The 16,413-nt window shown below is 42.9% G+C and overlaps 1 long non-coding RNA gene across 1 annotated transcript in view; it reads right to left on the bottom strand.

The window, feature by feature from the left end:
• The window catches only part of LOC122448515, a 63,671-nt gene that overhangs the window by 25,619 nt on the left and 21,639 nt on the right, over positions 1–16,413 (bottom strand). Inside the window, exons 2-3 of the long non-coding RNA XR_006271643.1 lie at positions 11,937–12,010; positions 4,684–4,915 (exon numbers count right to left, since the gene is read on the bottom strand). This is a non-coding gene — a long non-coding RNA (uncharacterized LOC122448515). The remainder of the gene's footprint in view (positions 1–4,683; positions 4,916–11,936; positions 12,011–16,413) is intronic.

The following is a 16,413-nucleotide window of genomic DNA, read 5'->3' as shown; positions in this document are numbered from 1 at the left end:
CCCATGATCTACGTTTCAGTGTTATTAACGATTTGTTCTGACTTCAGCGGGATAAATAGAGAAGGGCTTTTCATCTGGTTTTATGACAGGTCTTTCAGGCCTAGAGTGACAGAGAATTCTCTCTCCCTAGCAGTGGGGGCAGTCCTGGGCCAGAGGTACCAAGCGGCTACTGCATCAGGGAAATTTCAACAGAGCTGGCTCCGGCCGAGTGAGCACACTGCCACCTCCTGGTAGGAACGGGGAAATGCAGATCATTGGGGCCTCGACGGCATCACCGTGATAAGATGCTGATGCGGAGCCTGCCTGCAGGTCAGACCCATGTCCAACCCACACAGGCAGCAGACAACCCGGAGCCCTGGGTACACAGCTCTGCGGAGAGTCACCTGAGTGCACTCTGAGGGACTGTTCTACACAGAGACATAGCAGTGGACAAAATAGACCGAAATCCCTGCTCCCGTGGAGCATAAATTCTAATGGGGAGACAGGCAAGCAACAAACACAATAAATATGCAAATTATTTATATAGAAGAAAGCACTAATGCAAAACCAGGAAAGCAGGCAGGGCAAGGAAGTGGGGGCTGCCATTTTACATAGCAGATCCAAGAAGGCCTCCTTTCTTGGGGAGAGGAAGGTGGGAGGGGTATAATGTCAAGAGGAAGGGAGACTGAAACGTGGGTGTCAGTCCTCCAAGGGTGCCACAGGTGTCTTGTGGAGCAAGCAGGGCTCTGTGCCCCAGAAAGCCCAGAACAGAGGGCTGTGAACAGGGGGACATGAACCCACTTTGCCTAGAAGCCACACAGACAGATGAGAGGCCCTGTAGGCTTCTGACAAGCCAAGTGGTCCCAACGAGTTTCTGGCTTTGCTAACGTCGTTTTCTTCTTCTATAAAAAAGGGATCTGAGTTCATATCATCACAATGTTTCTGAGATAAGTGGGTGTGTGTCAGTTACTCAGTCGTGTCCGACTCTTTATGACCCCCTGGACTGTAGCCCACAAAGGCTCTTCTATCCATGGGATTCTCCAGTCAAGAATACTGGAGTGGATTGCCATTCCCTTCTCCAGAGGATCTTCTCAACCAGGGATCAAACCCAGGTCGAGATATCCAGAGATAAGTGGGTAATGAGATAAAAGCACATTGTCCATGCTCACAAATCAGTCTTTTTAAAAATGAAATCTCAATGAAGACTCTCTTCTACAAACATTTCCCCACCACTTTCTCTGGCATGGGGTGGTCTCCTTCCAGGGAAGGCATGTGAAGCCCACCTTTGAGATTCAAATCTTGAGACTGACAGAGAATCGGAAACACCCATTCAAAGCCTTCCGGCTACACTGGCTTGCAAGCTAGTTGATTGGTGGGTGGGGCTTGAGGTACAGCTGCTCAAATCCGGATCTCAGTTCCCTGTCCTGGAATCAAGCCCAGACTGTGGCACTTAGAGTGCCAAATCCTAGCCACTAGATGATGAGGGCGTCTGGGTATGATGTAAGTCCCTCCCTGGTCCTCGTCTTCTTTGGAGAAAAAAAATTCAACAAAGATCCCTTGGCTTATTTACAAACAGAAATAGACTCACAGACTTAGAGGACAAACTTACAATTACCTGAGGGAAGGATGGGGGAGAAGAGATAGATCAGGATTTGGGATGGACATGTACACCCTGCTATATTTAAAATAAGAACTTACTGTGTAGCACAGGGAACTCTGCTCAATATTATGTAAGAACCTAAATAATTTGAAAAAGAATAGATGCATGTATATGTATAACTGAATCACTTTGCTATACACCTAAAACATGGTTAATCATCTCTACTGCAATCTAAAAGAAAAAGCTTTTAAAAATTCAGCTAAGAGACTGCGTAGTGTAACAGGTTAAGTGTTTATTAGGAGAAAGTACATGCGGATGAGTGGGCTTAGAGGGAGTCGTGCTTTTAGGATGGCTTGTATGGTTTCTATAGGGGCAGTTCTCTAGGTTCCTCTGGCCAATCATCTTGCTCGTTGCCCACATCAGATCTGACCCAGAGTCCTTCCTGATGTGTGTGCCCATCTTTTAGCCAAGATGGATTCCAGTGCCAGGGTCTCTAGGAGGTTGGCAAGACGTATTGTGGGTTGGCGCCCCCTCCCTTTTTGACCCCCAACATCAGAAAAAAATTTTTTTTTAATTTTAAGTAGATTTACAGTTTTTTTTATTAATGTTTCAAAGCATGACAAGAGTTCATGAAAAGTGAAAGTGCAAATGTTAGTCATTCAGTTGTATCCAACGCTTTGAGACCCCATGGACTGCAGCCCACCAGGCTCCTCTGTCTATGGAATTCTCTAGGCAATAGTACTGGAACGGGTAGCCGTTCCCTTCTGCAGGAGATCTTCCCAACCCAGGAATCGAAGATACTAGGGCACCAACTCATTTTTATTTAGCTATAAATAAAAAGGTAAAAAGTGAGCATTTATTCTTCATTTCCTATGTAAACTGACCCTCAAGGTAATCAAATTATTGATGAGGGTAATTTTCTCTTTTTAGAAGTGTTATGTCTAATAAATGAAAAATAAATAATAGAATATTACCATTTTAAAAACCCATAATGACAGTGGGTCTAAACAATGATGATCTATGGCTGCAAATATCACAACCAAGAGACAACAAGCCTTATGTGTCTACAAGAACTCCACTCCACCTATGAAGGGTTCTTGCCAAAATACCAAAATTGAATCAGGTCAAACCTAATAACTACCAAGTTACAGAATAAAAATGAGACAGAAAGATGTAATAAACACCACCGCAGCATGCAGTGATGAAGATCAGACCATGGGCAGTTCTGCAGAATAAATATCCAGTTCAACAACCAAACAAATAAAGTAATATTTCAGTGAGGAAGAGAGAAAAGAGGAGGGGAAAGTGGTGGGAACTGGGAAAAGGAGAAGGGGAACCTACAGATTAAAAAACATTTCAGATCCCCTATGGGTCTTATTTAGGTCATAATTCAAGCAACCTCCAAAATCTTAAATCTTTGAGACAAACCAGGACTTCCCTGGTTGCGCAATGGTAACAAATTCTCCTGCCAAAGCAGGAGACACTAGAGACTTGGGTTTGATCCCTGGATTGGGAAGATCCCCTGGAGGAGGTAATGGCAACCCACTCCAGTATTCTTGCCTGAAAATTCTATGGACAGTGGAGCCTGGCAGGTTACAGTCCATGGGGCTGCAAAGAGTCAGACATAACTGAGTACACAGGCATATGAGACAAACAAGGAAATGTACACGTTCAGGATATTTGCTGACATTCAGTTATTATGGTTAAGCTTTAAAATGTTACTACAGCATCATGGTTATACTTTAGGTCTCTGTGTTTTAGACTTCCATACCGAAATATAATCAGATGAAACGGTAGCATGAAATAAAATTCATTTTTATGGCAAGACAAGAAAAATTTTAACATGAAAGAATTTTCTCTACCCTTTGGCCCACTCTCTCCCCAACACTGTGCATTTTGTATCTGCGTTATGCATCAGGCCAGACTCCCCCATCAGCAGGAATACCTGTTTAACCACAAAGAGCAACGTTCTCCCAGCACCAGCAAGACAACTCCTTAAAGAAAACATTCCTCCTCCATATTGTAGGGGGCTGTGATGATCCATCACATTGTACTTACAGATCTGGACTGTGTAAACTGTCAATCATATGTCATCCAATGTGCAGCCCTCTGTCTCCAAAAACTCTTACAACTGTGTTTTAACTCTAATGGGTGGAACAGTTCTCAGAGCTTTCTGAGAGGGTCTTCCTGGGTTAGAATCCTCAATTTGGCTCAAGTAAAAATTTCCATTTCTTTTGTAGGTCAACTGATTAGTTTTTTGTTGGCAAGAGGATACAGAGTTGGGCAGAGGAGGGTGGCGTGGGCTGGGAGGGGACAAGGTTGGCTGTGCAACCCTAGTATACAGTGTTAAAGGTCAGGATGGTCATTTGTTTGGGAGGAAAGTGATTGGAAGTGGGCCCCCGTGTGCCTCTGGGGTGCTGGTGATACTGCATCTCTTGGTTTGTATGATTAATAAGTAGAATTTTTAATTGGTGGAAATTTACATCTGTACAGATATGATTTACATGTTCTATACTCCCTGGTGGTGCAGTGGTAAAAAAATCCGTCTGCCAATACAGGAGACACGGGAGACGCGGGTTTGATCCCTGGGTCGAGAAGATCTCCTGGAGAAGGAAATGGCAACCCATTCCAGTATTCCTGCCTGGCGAATCCCTTGGATGGAGGAGCCTGGCGGGCTACAGTCCATGGGGTCACAAACAGTCAGACACGACTGAGCACACAAGTACATATATATATATTATATAATATATATATATAAACATATAAATATATACATGTATTTCACTCAAGTAAAATTTCCTGTTTCTTTCCTAGAGCAACTGATTAATTTTTTGCTGGCAAGAGGACACAGAGTTGGGGACGAAGAGGGTAGAGTGGGTGTATTATATGTATATAGTTAAGTCCTCTACAAGTGAACCAGTTCCATTCCAAGAGCATGTTCATAAGTCTAATCTGTTCACAAATCCAACAAAGTTAACCTAGGTACCCAACTAACACGTTCAGCTATACAATACTGTCCTGTGATAGGTTTATAATACTTTTCACACAAATAAATACATAAAAAACAAACAAGGAAAACGTTTTCTAATCTGCCAGTACAGTACCTTGAAGTACAGTAGTAGAGTTCAGTAGCTGGCACACAGGGGCTGGCATCGAGCGAACAGGCAAGAAGAGTTACGGACTGGAGGAGGGAGAGGAGGTGGGAGATGGCAGGGCTGAAGGGTCATCAACAGTTAGGAGACGGAGGGCGAGATGCAGTTTCACTCACGCCTGACATTGATGGATGTGGACGTTTGCAACTTGAAGGTTTGTATGTAGGGGACTTAACTGTCCAAGCTGGATAATGGATACAAGGGAGTTTATTACATAATTACCTCTATTGTCATTCATGTTTTAGATTTTCTATTATGAGCTAAAATTTTTATAGTCAAGAGTCTGAAAATGAGGTTTGACTCAAACTTTATCTGGGAAAACTAAACTAACAAAGGAAAAAACAAGTCTATCTGACACTCAACGAAAGCAAAAGTGCTAGTCCCTCAGTCGTGTCCAACTCTGCAAACCCTGTGGACAGTAGCCGGCCAGTCTCCTCTGTCCACGGAATCCTCCAGGCAAGAATACTGGAGTCGGTTGCCATTCCCTTCTCCAGGGGATCTTCTTGACCCAGGGATCAAACCTAGATCTCCTGCATTGCAGGTGGATTCTTTACCACCTGAGCCACCAGGGAAGCCCTATGTGATGTAGGTTAAAACTATCCACGCACCAATTTTCAGAAAGAACAGAGTTAATCCTCAGTAGATCTATGATGTGCTTTTCTGCTGCATTCTTGAGTTTCACAGTGAATCCAGAAAGCTAGTTGGGTGCTTTTGCCCAATTCGAGTGTTTCATCCCTTTCTCCAGGAGCCTTCCCTAATTCTTTGATAGTAAAGTCACACTCACTGAAGCAGCATCTGAGGTCTTCTTTGTTGGTTTCTATTACCAACTGCTCTAATGCAGCCAGATTCTCATGTGTCAGTGACTTGGCAGATGTTTTGACTAGTTCTTCCAATACCACTTTCAAACTTTCATGAAATCCCAACCTCTTTTGCAAGAGTTGAAATCCACTTTGCAGCGATGTGCATTCTGTTGAGGTCATGCTCTCCGGAAGCTGACCACATCAATCACGTAGAAAGAGAGACCAAAAAACAATGGGTGGGGATCAACGCTACTTCTTCATTTTAGGTAGAAAGAAAAAGCCTACTTAAGACAAAATACAAAACTTGATTCTGGAGTGAAAAATGGGGAGAGGTGGTTTAGCATTGATTGATTCTCTCTGTGGCCACTGCAGCAGGGAATGTTAACGCTAGTTAGCTTGGACCTCCTTCAACAAACTGGCAACTTGGTGCGATCTACTCCTTCAGTCCCATTCCTGGGCATAGATTCAGACAAAACTATGATTCAAAAAGACACATGCAGTCCTAAATTCATAGCAGTACTATTCATAATAACCAAGACATGGAAACAGCCTAAATATCCAACAACAGATGAATAAATGATGGATAAAGAAGATATGATTTTATATACATATATATATGTGTGTGTGTGTGTGTGTGTATATTTATACACACACACAATAGAATACTACTCAGCCACAAGAAAGAATGGAATAATGCCATGGATGGACCTAGAGATTATCATACCAAATAAAGTAAGCCAGACAGAGAAAGACAAATATTACATGATATCACTTACATGTGGAATCTAAAATATGATACAAATGAACTTGTTTATGAAACAGACTCACAAACATAAAGAACAGACTTATGGTCACCAAGAGGGAAGGAAAGTGGGGATGGATTCAGAGTTTGGGGTTAGCAGATGCAAACTATTATATATAAGATGGATAAATAACAAGGTCCTATTGTATAGCACAGGGAACTATATTCAATATCCTGTAATAAACCATAATGGAAAAGAAAAGAACTGGTAACTTAATAAAGAGCCAGGTAGCAGGGATCCTAAGTTTAAAGAAGAAAAAACCTACTCCCTCAAAACCACTGGTGAAGACTTTCCTGACTTTTGGGGAAGAATCTCAGAAGACATGGGATGCACCACGTATCTCACGCTAAGCCAGAAGTCCTTCCCAGACGCTACAACGTTGAGAACTTTTCTCATCTCCCTGTCTCTCCTGCAATAGCCACCTCTCTTGATCCTATTTTCCTCCTCCTAGTTTGGCATCTTGCTCCTTCCCAAAAGAGGCCTCAGAATCCTCTCCCCTCTCTTACATAGAAGAGTTCAGCTTTTGATCCTGTGAATCCGGAAGTGCAGATTCCATTCATTGCAGCTTGAAGGACAAAATGACACACACCTCCGTCCTCCAGCACATCTCTGCTTAGGGGCCCCCCGCAGACTGGGTGTTTGTATTTGAGTTTATCCTTCATGGCCTCCAGTGATCAAACCATCCGTGTGTTCCAACCAGTCACAGACCGTGTTCTCCCTGCAACAAACTGGTGAATGCTGTTCTCTTCATATAAGGAAAGAAAACTGAAAAACTGCTTTAGCATGGGTTATCTCAGAATGGAGTAATTGTGAGAGATGAGTATTTTCTTCTTTTTGCTTATCTGTATTGTCTGAATGTTCTATAACATAAGCATCTATTTAAAATATGTTACTTTTTTAAAAGATTGCATTGAGCACGAAAAGTTAACATATGTAACAGTGACAATGAAACTGAGTTTTTACCTACAAATTATATCTTTAAAGAGAAAAGTGTATTTTTTTTCCTTTATCTCAAAGTGAAGAAGCGTAAAAACTTTTCTATTCATTGTGTTTTTCCTGGTTAATCACCTGTACGCTCCATTGTTTGATTTTCCTCACATCATTTTTGGGAAAATGCTATTTAATAAGAATTCTGATAAATGTCATGAAAGTAGCCAAGGGGCAGTTTGTATTCAGCACATTGCTAATACAATCAGGAGGACTTTAACCATTCAGGAAGGAACTCCCTGCCCTTTGTTTAACTAAAACAGCTTCTCTTGAACATTAAAAAAAAAAACTCTTTCCTGACTAGTATTTACACGAAGAGCTGCCTGTGTTAAAAAGCACACAGCCCATTAAGCAAAATCGTTACGCCAGCTATGAACTCCATCATGTCAATGACCACCCTCAAAGAAAAGCAGACAGGTTCCCTTCCCCTGAAGTAGGGAAAGAAGCCCGCCAGGCCAGTCGGATCGTGAAGTGAGGCTTAGTCTCCGCACACAGCAATAACAACTTCTGGAAATTTCCTCTGGGCTGTGTATCTATCACTTGCTTTCTAAACCGACAACTTTGCAACTGATGGTGTCACGTTTCTGAGCAAGGCTTGATTCTCTTCCTCATCCTGCAGCCAAAATCCTCACCTTGCACAAAAATCAAGAAGGGAAAGACCAATTTCAACAGGATGAGCTTGACTGGTCATCTGTCCAGCAAACCAAGCCAATGACTAATGACTTGGTGTCACGCGAAGAGGGTTCTGCGGAGGCTGAAGCAGTCTCCTCCAAGGCTGGTGGTGCTGACCTGCGCCCCTTCCAGTGTCCCCATGCCAGGGCTCCACCATCCACTCCCTCACCAAACGAGAGCCCGGGAGTCACCCTTCACTCCTTCTCTCTTTCCTCCACAGCCAGTCGACTGCAGGTTCTCCCAGCTCACCTTTCTAACCATTTCTTCATTTATCTCTTCTTTTCATTCCTGCCCCTTGGACATTGCACTTCCTTTCACCTTTCATTTTTAAATTTATTCTTTACAGCCAACTAAGCTGAAGAAGCCTGGGAATAAAGTTTGCAACAAAGTTAGTAAAGTCTTTGCCTCATAACAACAGCAAAGCTGGCACTATCCTATTTCAGTTCTTTGTTCTCTATCAGGTATGCAAGGGTGATGGGCTCTGATGGTCTCTTTGTCCTTCCAAACCCACCATCATATCTTACTTGAACTCCTCCAGCAGCTCACTCTGCTTTGCACAATGAAGTCCTCTCCTCAACCTGGTTCTCTAGAGTCTCTGACCAGTGGCCAGGCTCTGTCCACCTGCCTTCTCATCACGCCCTACTTCACACTGTGTGTTCCTCCCGTATCTGCATCTCAGCTTGTGTGCCTCGACTTCAGCAACCCATTCACAACCCGTACGCATCTCATGACTTACTCCTACTTGTAACTTACAACCTAATCCACTATCTCCTTCTTCAGACCTTTTCTTATTCACAATGGGACCCAAACACACACACAGACCTCTGAACTCCTGAAATGCCCTGTGTGCCGAGCTAAATGACACTTAGCTTGTTGAAGTAATATTATTTTCTATCACATGCTTTCTATCTTGAAGGCAGAGTTTTGTATTCATCTTTATATATCTAAGCCCCAGCCAAGCATTCAGAAAACTTATTGAATATTTAGTGACTAAATGTAGGAATGTCAGAGAAGAAACCACAATGATGTTAAAGTTTTGACTGAAAGATATGACTTTTCAGATAGAAAAGATGAATCTTTAATAAGAAATGCATTCTATTGGTGAAATTTAAAGAACCATTGGTGAGCAAGTGTTTTCTAGCTAACAACTTTCCCTATCATGCGATTCTGAATTTTTTTCATGTTACCAGTTGCTGTCGTATAGGAGACAGGGTTCTATACAGAGATTTATATAAATAATATTGATAATTTCAGATAATTGTAATGCAAAGATTACATATTTAATTTGGGGGAGAAATCAAGGAAAACTCTAAGAAATCTGAAGAAGATTCTTCTTTCTTAACTCAAGAACTTAACTCAAACTTCAAGAAATTGAAAAGAAGAAGTAATTGAAGCTACATGTGGAAGAACCACGAGCATCCACAAAGCAAAGGAAATTTCAACATTCTGGTGTTACCCCAAGTAGAGAGAGGAATTTATGCGGAGTTAAAATATCTAACAAGACTCTTCTCACAAGAGAAACTAAAAAGAAGAGAAGGGACAAAAATAGGACAAAAAATAACAAATAAAACTGGAGTGACCAAAGGAAATTATTTCCATTCAGCTTTGTGGAAAAATAAATCCATATAGTCAAACCGAATATTAGCAGCTGCTCTGTGGCATCACTGGGAGTTCTGAGTGAATGGAGGCAGGGTTGTTAGGTTTCTATTGATGATTTCTTTGATACTGTCATCAACTGTGATCTTCTTAACAGTGAGATTCCCATTATCCTATCAGTTATCTATTGCTGTGTAACAGAATACCAGAGCTTGGTGGGTTATTCATGATTCTCTGGTTGGCAACTTGAGTTGCTAGGTCTTCTGCTGGCCTCACCTAGAGTCACTCATGAGGCCCCAATCATCTGATGGATTGCTTGGCATGATTCCTCCACGGTAGCGTCACATGTCTGTCTGCCATTCTCCATGTGCTTGTTCATTCTTAAGGAGACTAGTCCAGATCTCTTTACATGGAGGTCTAGGGGAGCAGGAAAGATTGAACTGCGATGCACAAGCACTTTTTGAGCCAACCTGTGTCCCGTGTGCTAATGAAGCAAGTCGTATGGCCATATCTCTATTTCAGGAGGGAGCAAACAACTCTCTCTCTCTCTTTTTTAAGATCTTTATTTTCTTTATTTATAGATATTTGGCTGCACTGGGTCTTAGTTGCAGCATGCAGAATCTTTAGTTGTGGCACATGAATTCTTAGTTGCAGCATGGAGGATCTAGTACCCTGACCAGGGATCAAACGAACCTGGGCTCCCTGCATTGGGAGTGCCGAGTCTTAGCCACTGGACCACCAGAGAAGTCCCAGACATACTCTGTCTCTTGAAGGAAGGAGCAGAAAAGCCACATCGCACAGGACACACATAGAGGAGGAGGAGGAATTTGTGATTGTTAAACAACCTACCTCAAATGCCTCTTCTAATATATTTCTGAGATATCTGCAGATGCTCAAGAGGCCAGTAGAATTTGTATCTGGCACATCCAAAAGTGGGTTCAGTCTAGTGGAGGCTGACAAAGGAAACCAAACTGAGCAACGATCTCAGAGACCGGGATGCTGTCCATGGACTGGAAGGCGTGTCCCTTTCTCTCCACATGTGCACTCAGCATGTCATGCTCTCTTTAAAAAGCATCCTGTTTCTGCAGTAACAGGCCCAAGCTCCTTGGTGTGGCTTTCCAAGCCCTTCACTATTTTGCCCTCTCTGCCTGTGGTTTGTTGGTTACAGTAAGCTGGCTGATGTGTATTTAGTAAATACATAGTAAACTACTGTGTTTGATACATAATAAATCAATGACAATAGAAGCTATTTCTTGCTCACTTAAAAATATCAGAGGTGACATACCGGTGGGGCAATCCTCTTTTACAAATTTGTTATAGTCGCCAGGGTGACAGTCTCTGCCATCATCAAGCATGCCTTTCATAACCACGTGAACAGTGTCCCCGTTCCAACCATCTAGAAGGGAACTAGGGCAGGGGAGACCTGTACGGGAGGCTGAAGCCCAAACCCCAGGCTTGGAGCTGTGCACATCAGTTATGCTTAGTTCTATTAAATCCCAGTCATGTGGTTACCAGAGTACATTCTTCATACCCCCATTCCAAATCTTCCATTGCTTCACCACATCTTGGTGTCAAATGCTCTTCTTTCTTTTCTCCAACTGACAAACTCATATTTGTTATGAAGACCTAGCTCTCTTTTGTCACTTCCTCTGTGAAACCATCCCCAGCTCCAGAAAGTTACTCAGGCTTTGTACTTACCCCCACTAAAGCACCAAAAGTACTGATTAACTAGACTTATTATTCAAAGTACTGATTAACTAGACTTCGCTAGGCTTCAAGGTCTCCTGAGTGGGAAGATGCAATATTCACCTTGGCATGGGGAACACACAGCTCACTGTTTAGATATGGCACAGAAGATTTGAGTGAAGGAAGGTGGTTTCTAATTCAGGTCATCAGGCAAATCCTAAAAACCTCTCTGCCTTCAGTATTCCCATTTCGTGGTATTCCAGAATATTCCATCACACTGAAGAGTGATCAGAAAAAGGTTGCAACTACCATTTCTGAGCATCATGGAAAAAGTGGGCCTAGTCCACACTTTTTCTTCATATTCTTTCTTATCTGGGAGATCCTAAGACTCTAGCAGGATAGAGATGCTCCGTAATAGCCAAATCACAGCTCAGCAGTGAGCTAGGGTCCAGAGCACCACATTAGCTGTGCTTGTTCCCATATCAAAAAGCAGCAAAAAATATATACCCTCACTGACAATGAAACACAAATTAAAATAGAGAGGCTTTTCTTCCTACCATCTTAGAAAATATTTTTAAAATTTTTAAATTTGCTGAAAAGGATGATACATTTCCTATCAACTTAACAAAGCCTTCAACAAATTTTAATGCTTAACACTCACCAAGACGTGTTGAGACAGGGACTGTCATCGTCTTCAGATAGAAATAGATGTTGAGTAATATACCTAGAAAACAACTTGGCAGAACATAGCAAGAAACATTATAGTGTTCATATATTCTGCTCCAAGCTTCTATGTCTAGAAATACATACTCAATAAATGAGAGATCAGTAAAAACTTGAACACACATGTGTTTGTTATAATATTCTTTACCATACAACAAAAAGGAGCAACCTAAATGTATAGGTTTAAAACATGTAAGCTTTTAAAAGATTTTTAAAATGCATACAAAGTATAAATAACACAAGTCCTGGCTGATATAAACAATTGAATGTATAGGGAGAGAAGAGTCAAATCTCTCATGGAGAAGAATTCCAAGTGATATATGTAGATTCTTCATTTTCAAGAAGGTAAACCTAACTCCCACTCCTGAGGTGTGGGTAGTGACAATGGCTGCCTTCCAAAGATGACAATGTGGAAAGGGGGCGTGATAACTTTATAGGGGATCAACCCGGTGACCAAAGTGAGCATAACAGCGGTCATTATGTTGACACCATCTGCCCTTGATAGGATGTGAGGAAGATGATACTTACTTCTCTGGTCTTCTTCCTAAAACCCATGACCCCGGCAACCATGAGAAAAAAATATCAGACAAATCCCATCTGAGGAATGTTCTGTAAGATACCCACCAAGGTCTGCGTGTCTTAGGGTCTTCAGGCCCATCTCAGCCTGCATTCCTGGAGACTGCTGGCTCCTTCTGTTCATGTCCTTCCCAGTTCCGCCAAAATGTCCTTCCTCTGTGACACCAGCCCTGTCATATCACCTGCTGTTGTGCAGGGCTAAGTCGCTAAGTCACCTCAGTTGTGTCCGACTCTTTGAGACTCCATGGACTGTGGCCCACCAAGCTCCTCTCTCCATGGGATTTTCCAGGAAAGAATACTGGAATGGGTTGCCATTTCCTTCTCCAGGGGATCTTCACGACCCAGGGATCGAACCCGCATCTATTATGTCTCCTGCATTGGCAGGCAAGTTCTTTACCACTAGCACCATCTGGCAAGCCCTGGGAAGCACCTGCTGTTATTTCCTATCAAATGCCATGTTCCTTCATCAAGTTCAGCATTTTGTAATCAGGTATTTGTCTGTCCATTTATTTATTACCTGACCCCTCTGTTAGTCCCTTAGCTTCTTGACAGAGAAAACTACTTTATACCCTATAAATACATAAATAATGAAATAATGGCTTTATATCAAGATCTAGATATCTGGAAAGAGCTATTGAATGAATAGTAGTCATTCCGCCTGAACTGGGATGCCATTTGCTTTCTTTTTGCTTTTCAGTAATTTTTTTTAAAATTTAGTATAAATATGTATTCTTTTGTAGTAAGAGAAACAAATGCATATAATTAAATGAAATATGTATTTTAAATGAAAGCAGCGGGAATGCTTTGAAGGAATCCCAGCCTCCAATCTGGGCACCTACAAAGGCAAGACCCGTCCAGCACCAGGTCGGGTCCCCAGGCTGAACCATGGTGAGGGGCCTCATTGTTCACAATGGAGAAGGCTCAGTCCCACTTGTGGTCCAGGGGCATCTGAGGCTGGGCGGCTCAAGGCAGGGCTTCTAGCTGGCAGCATCCTTATGGTCCCTCCCAAGCTCCCAAACATCAAAGCCTATGAACCTCTCAAGTGGGTTCCTGGTCCCTTTCAAAGGATCAAGTGGGTCTGTCTCTCTGTCCCAGAAGTCTGACCACACTCAGTCTACTGCTCCTCCAGCCACAGGTGTGGATGGAAGAATACTGCAGGTGGGCGGCGTCTCTCCTGCAGGCAGGAAGAGGCAGTGAGGATTCTTTCCCACAGAAGGAATAGAGACAAGACTGGTGAGTTTCCCAAACATCCATGCTGGCAAAAGCAGGCTTGCTCCAGCCCAAATCATTAAATTCTGGCAAGTCAAATTCTCCAGTTTAGGAGCTAGGACACTCTGCTTCCCGCCCAAGCAGTGCTAAATTGCCTCAGTGGTGTCCGACTCTTTTCGACCCTTTGGACTATAGCCTGCCAGGCTCCTCTCTCTGTGGGTTTTTCCAGGTAGGAATACTGGAGTGGGATGCCATTTCCTTCTCCAGGAGATCTTCCCAGCCCAGGGATCAAACCCGTGTCTCTTACATCTCCAGCACTGGCAGGCAATCTCTTTACCCTTAGCGTCACCTGGAAAGCCCTGCCCAAGCTGGCAACAAACTCAGCAAAGAGCACAGGCTCGTGAAGCTTTGTAAACCCCCCAAACAGGGGCTGGAGAATGTAATTTGTCTCCCCAAAGAGTCCGCAAAAGAGCCCCAAAGTAGCTGAAAATGCAGTTCCCAGCTGGGACGGCAAAGAGTTTCGTTCTGAGTTCCAGCTGGAAGAGTGAAAAGGCAGCAGCATCCCCGGCGAAACTCCTGGAATTTTTCAATGTCGGAGAAGATGTGGCACCTGAAACTGTCCTTGAGTTCTCTTTAGTTTGCAATTTCAAAAACGCTCAGGAGAACTTAAAACGGGAAGTTCCCCTAGCTCTTTGGGCCAGAAATGGGAATGCGCTGGGGGTGAGTAATGACTCTCAATGTCCTGACCTCTGGGACACGAAATAGTCTGGAGATTGTGCAAAGACAGCAATGGGGAAAGTGTCAGCATTTTAACCAGAATCTGGGGCAGAGGCCACGGCTGGAGCCAAGGCTGTGCTGAGTGAACACTGACGCTAGCCTAGAAGATGGTGACTCACCAGCTTCTGATGAGCACAGACGCTTCTTGAGCCAACACACTTCAATTTTACTCATCAGGCTGAACCTGGAAGTCAATGGCGTGGTGTCCAAAGTGACACTGAAGCAATGGAGAAATGGCATCGCAAGAGTTGAGGGAGCATTGCTCTCTGTCCTGGGCTATTTGCTCAATGGGCAGCAGGTACCTTCAATGACTGCCACCCTGGATGGTTAAGTAGCAAGCAAACAAGAACATTCAAATGGTTGTGGTGTAGCTCAAGAAAGAACTAACGACACACAGGTGGGAATGAAAAAGAAAAGCATATCCGGTTTGTGGTCCTGTGATGTCCAGAACTGCCATAAGTCTTTCCTCTCCATCTATTTAAGTATGATTAGCCTTTGGAAGAGTTTTCTGAGTTTTTTCCACTTTCCAGTCAATGCATGGTGGATATCTGAACACTCTCTCTATGCCCACAGTAAGACTCAGAAGCATACTTGTACAGATACCAAAGTAAGAAGTGGGGAGGGGAGAATTATAAATACCAAATGAAAAACTCATTCTAAATAAAGCTCATTCTAAAGGATTTCGGAAGCATAAGGATAAAATGCTTCGTCAGAAGGGACAAATGAACTTTTTCCTAAACCAAATATGTAGGGATGTTCAATCCAATAGTCACCTTTTAAATTTTACTTAAATTTCTAGAAGTGTACCCAAGAAACTATCAAAAACAATTTCTTCTGGGAGGAATAACTCTGATCAGAAGAGGAAAGAGCACCTCGCTTTGTTTCTTTGTTCTGAGTTCATCTCAGAACAAAGAAATCTGACTTTTTCTATAATTTGACTTTTATGATGAAGATGCATCTTGCCCCAGAAACCTGCTCGGCATCATCTACCATGCCCAGCAGCAGGTAATTTCAAGGATATCTAATGTGAAAAATCCCTGACACAGAAGATCCACTGGTGAAAACCTGCCACTCAAAGTAGGCTGAGACATGCTTCAAATAAGTTTGAATACTCTGCTCAAACAGACTTGAAAATGCCAACAGCCATCACCAATACCAGGGGTACAGAAGTTAAAAAATACCAGACAAAATTCTTTGTTTTTACGACAGATGTAATGTGAATTTCAAATGAACTTTTAGTGATAATTCTGACAGTCCTTGAAGGTTGGAAGGAGAAACTTTCCACCAAAGCCTGGGCTTGCCCACCTTTATCATCTCCTTTAAACTGGTAGCACACCATAATGGAAAAAAACCTCAGATGGGGAGTCAGTAACAGCTGAATTTGCAACCAGAATTTGTCATTAACCAGCTGTGTGACTGTGGGCAAGTGACTTAACCTCTCTGAGTTTCAATTACTCATCTGAAAAATGGGGATAAGGATACCTACCTCCCCTGGAAGGCTGTAAGTAAAGAGTGTTAAATGATTCGTCACATTGCTGACACAGGTAGGAATCACAACTTACTTGTTCTCCAGAGCATCTGGCACGCTGAGTCATCAGCTCTTGTTTGCTGAGGACAATTTGTACCCTAAGTCGAAGCCCAGTGCCCACTCAGAGCAGAATGCTCAGAGGGTGGACTCTGGAGTCATGCCACCTGGGTTCAAACCTCCACTGCACCGTGTCTAATTGGTGACCCTGGCACATTCATAACTTCTCTATGCTTTAGTTTCCTGCCCATGAAGTGGAGCAGAAAACCAGCCTCCTACAGGAAAATGGGAGACTGCCTGCCACTTAGCCCTAAAGAGTTGTTATACA

This window comes from Cervus canadensis, chromosome 10 (assembly GCF_019320065.1).
Source record: "Cervus canadensis isolate Bull #8, Minnesota chromosome 10, ASM1932006v1, whole genome shotgun sequence".
NCBI lineage: Eukaryota > Metazoa > Chordata > Mammalia > Artiodactyla > Cervidae > Cervus > Cervus canadensis.
Note: the sequence above shows the minus strand (reverse complement) of the source record. Positions and strands in the feature narration are given on the sequence as shown.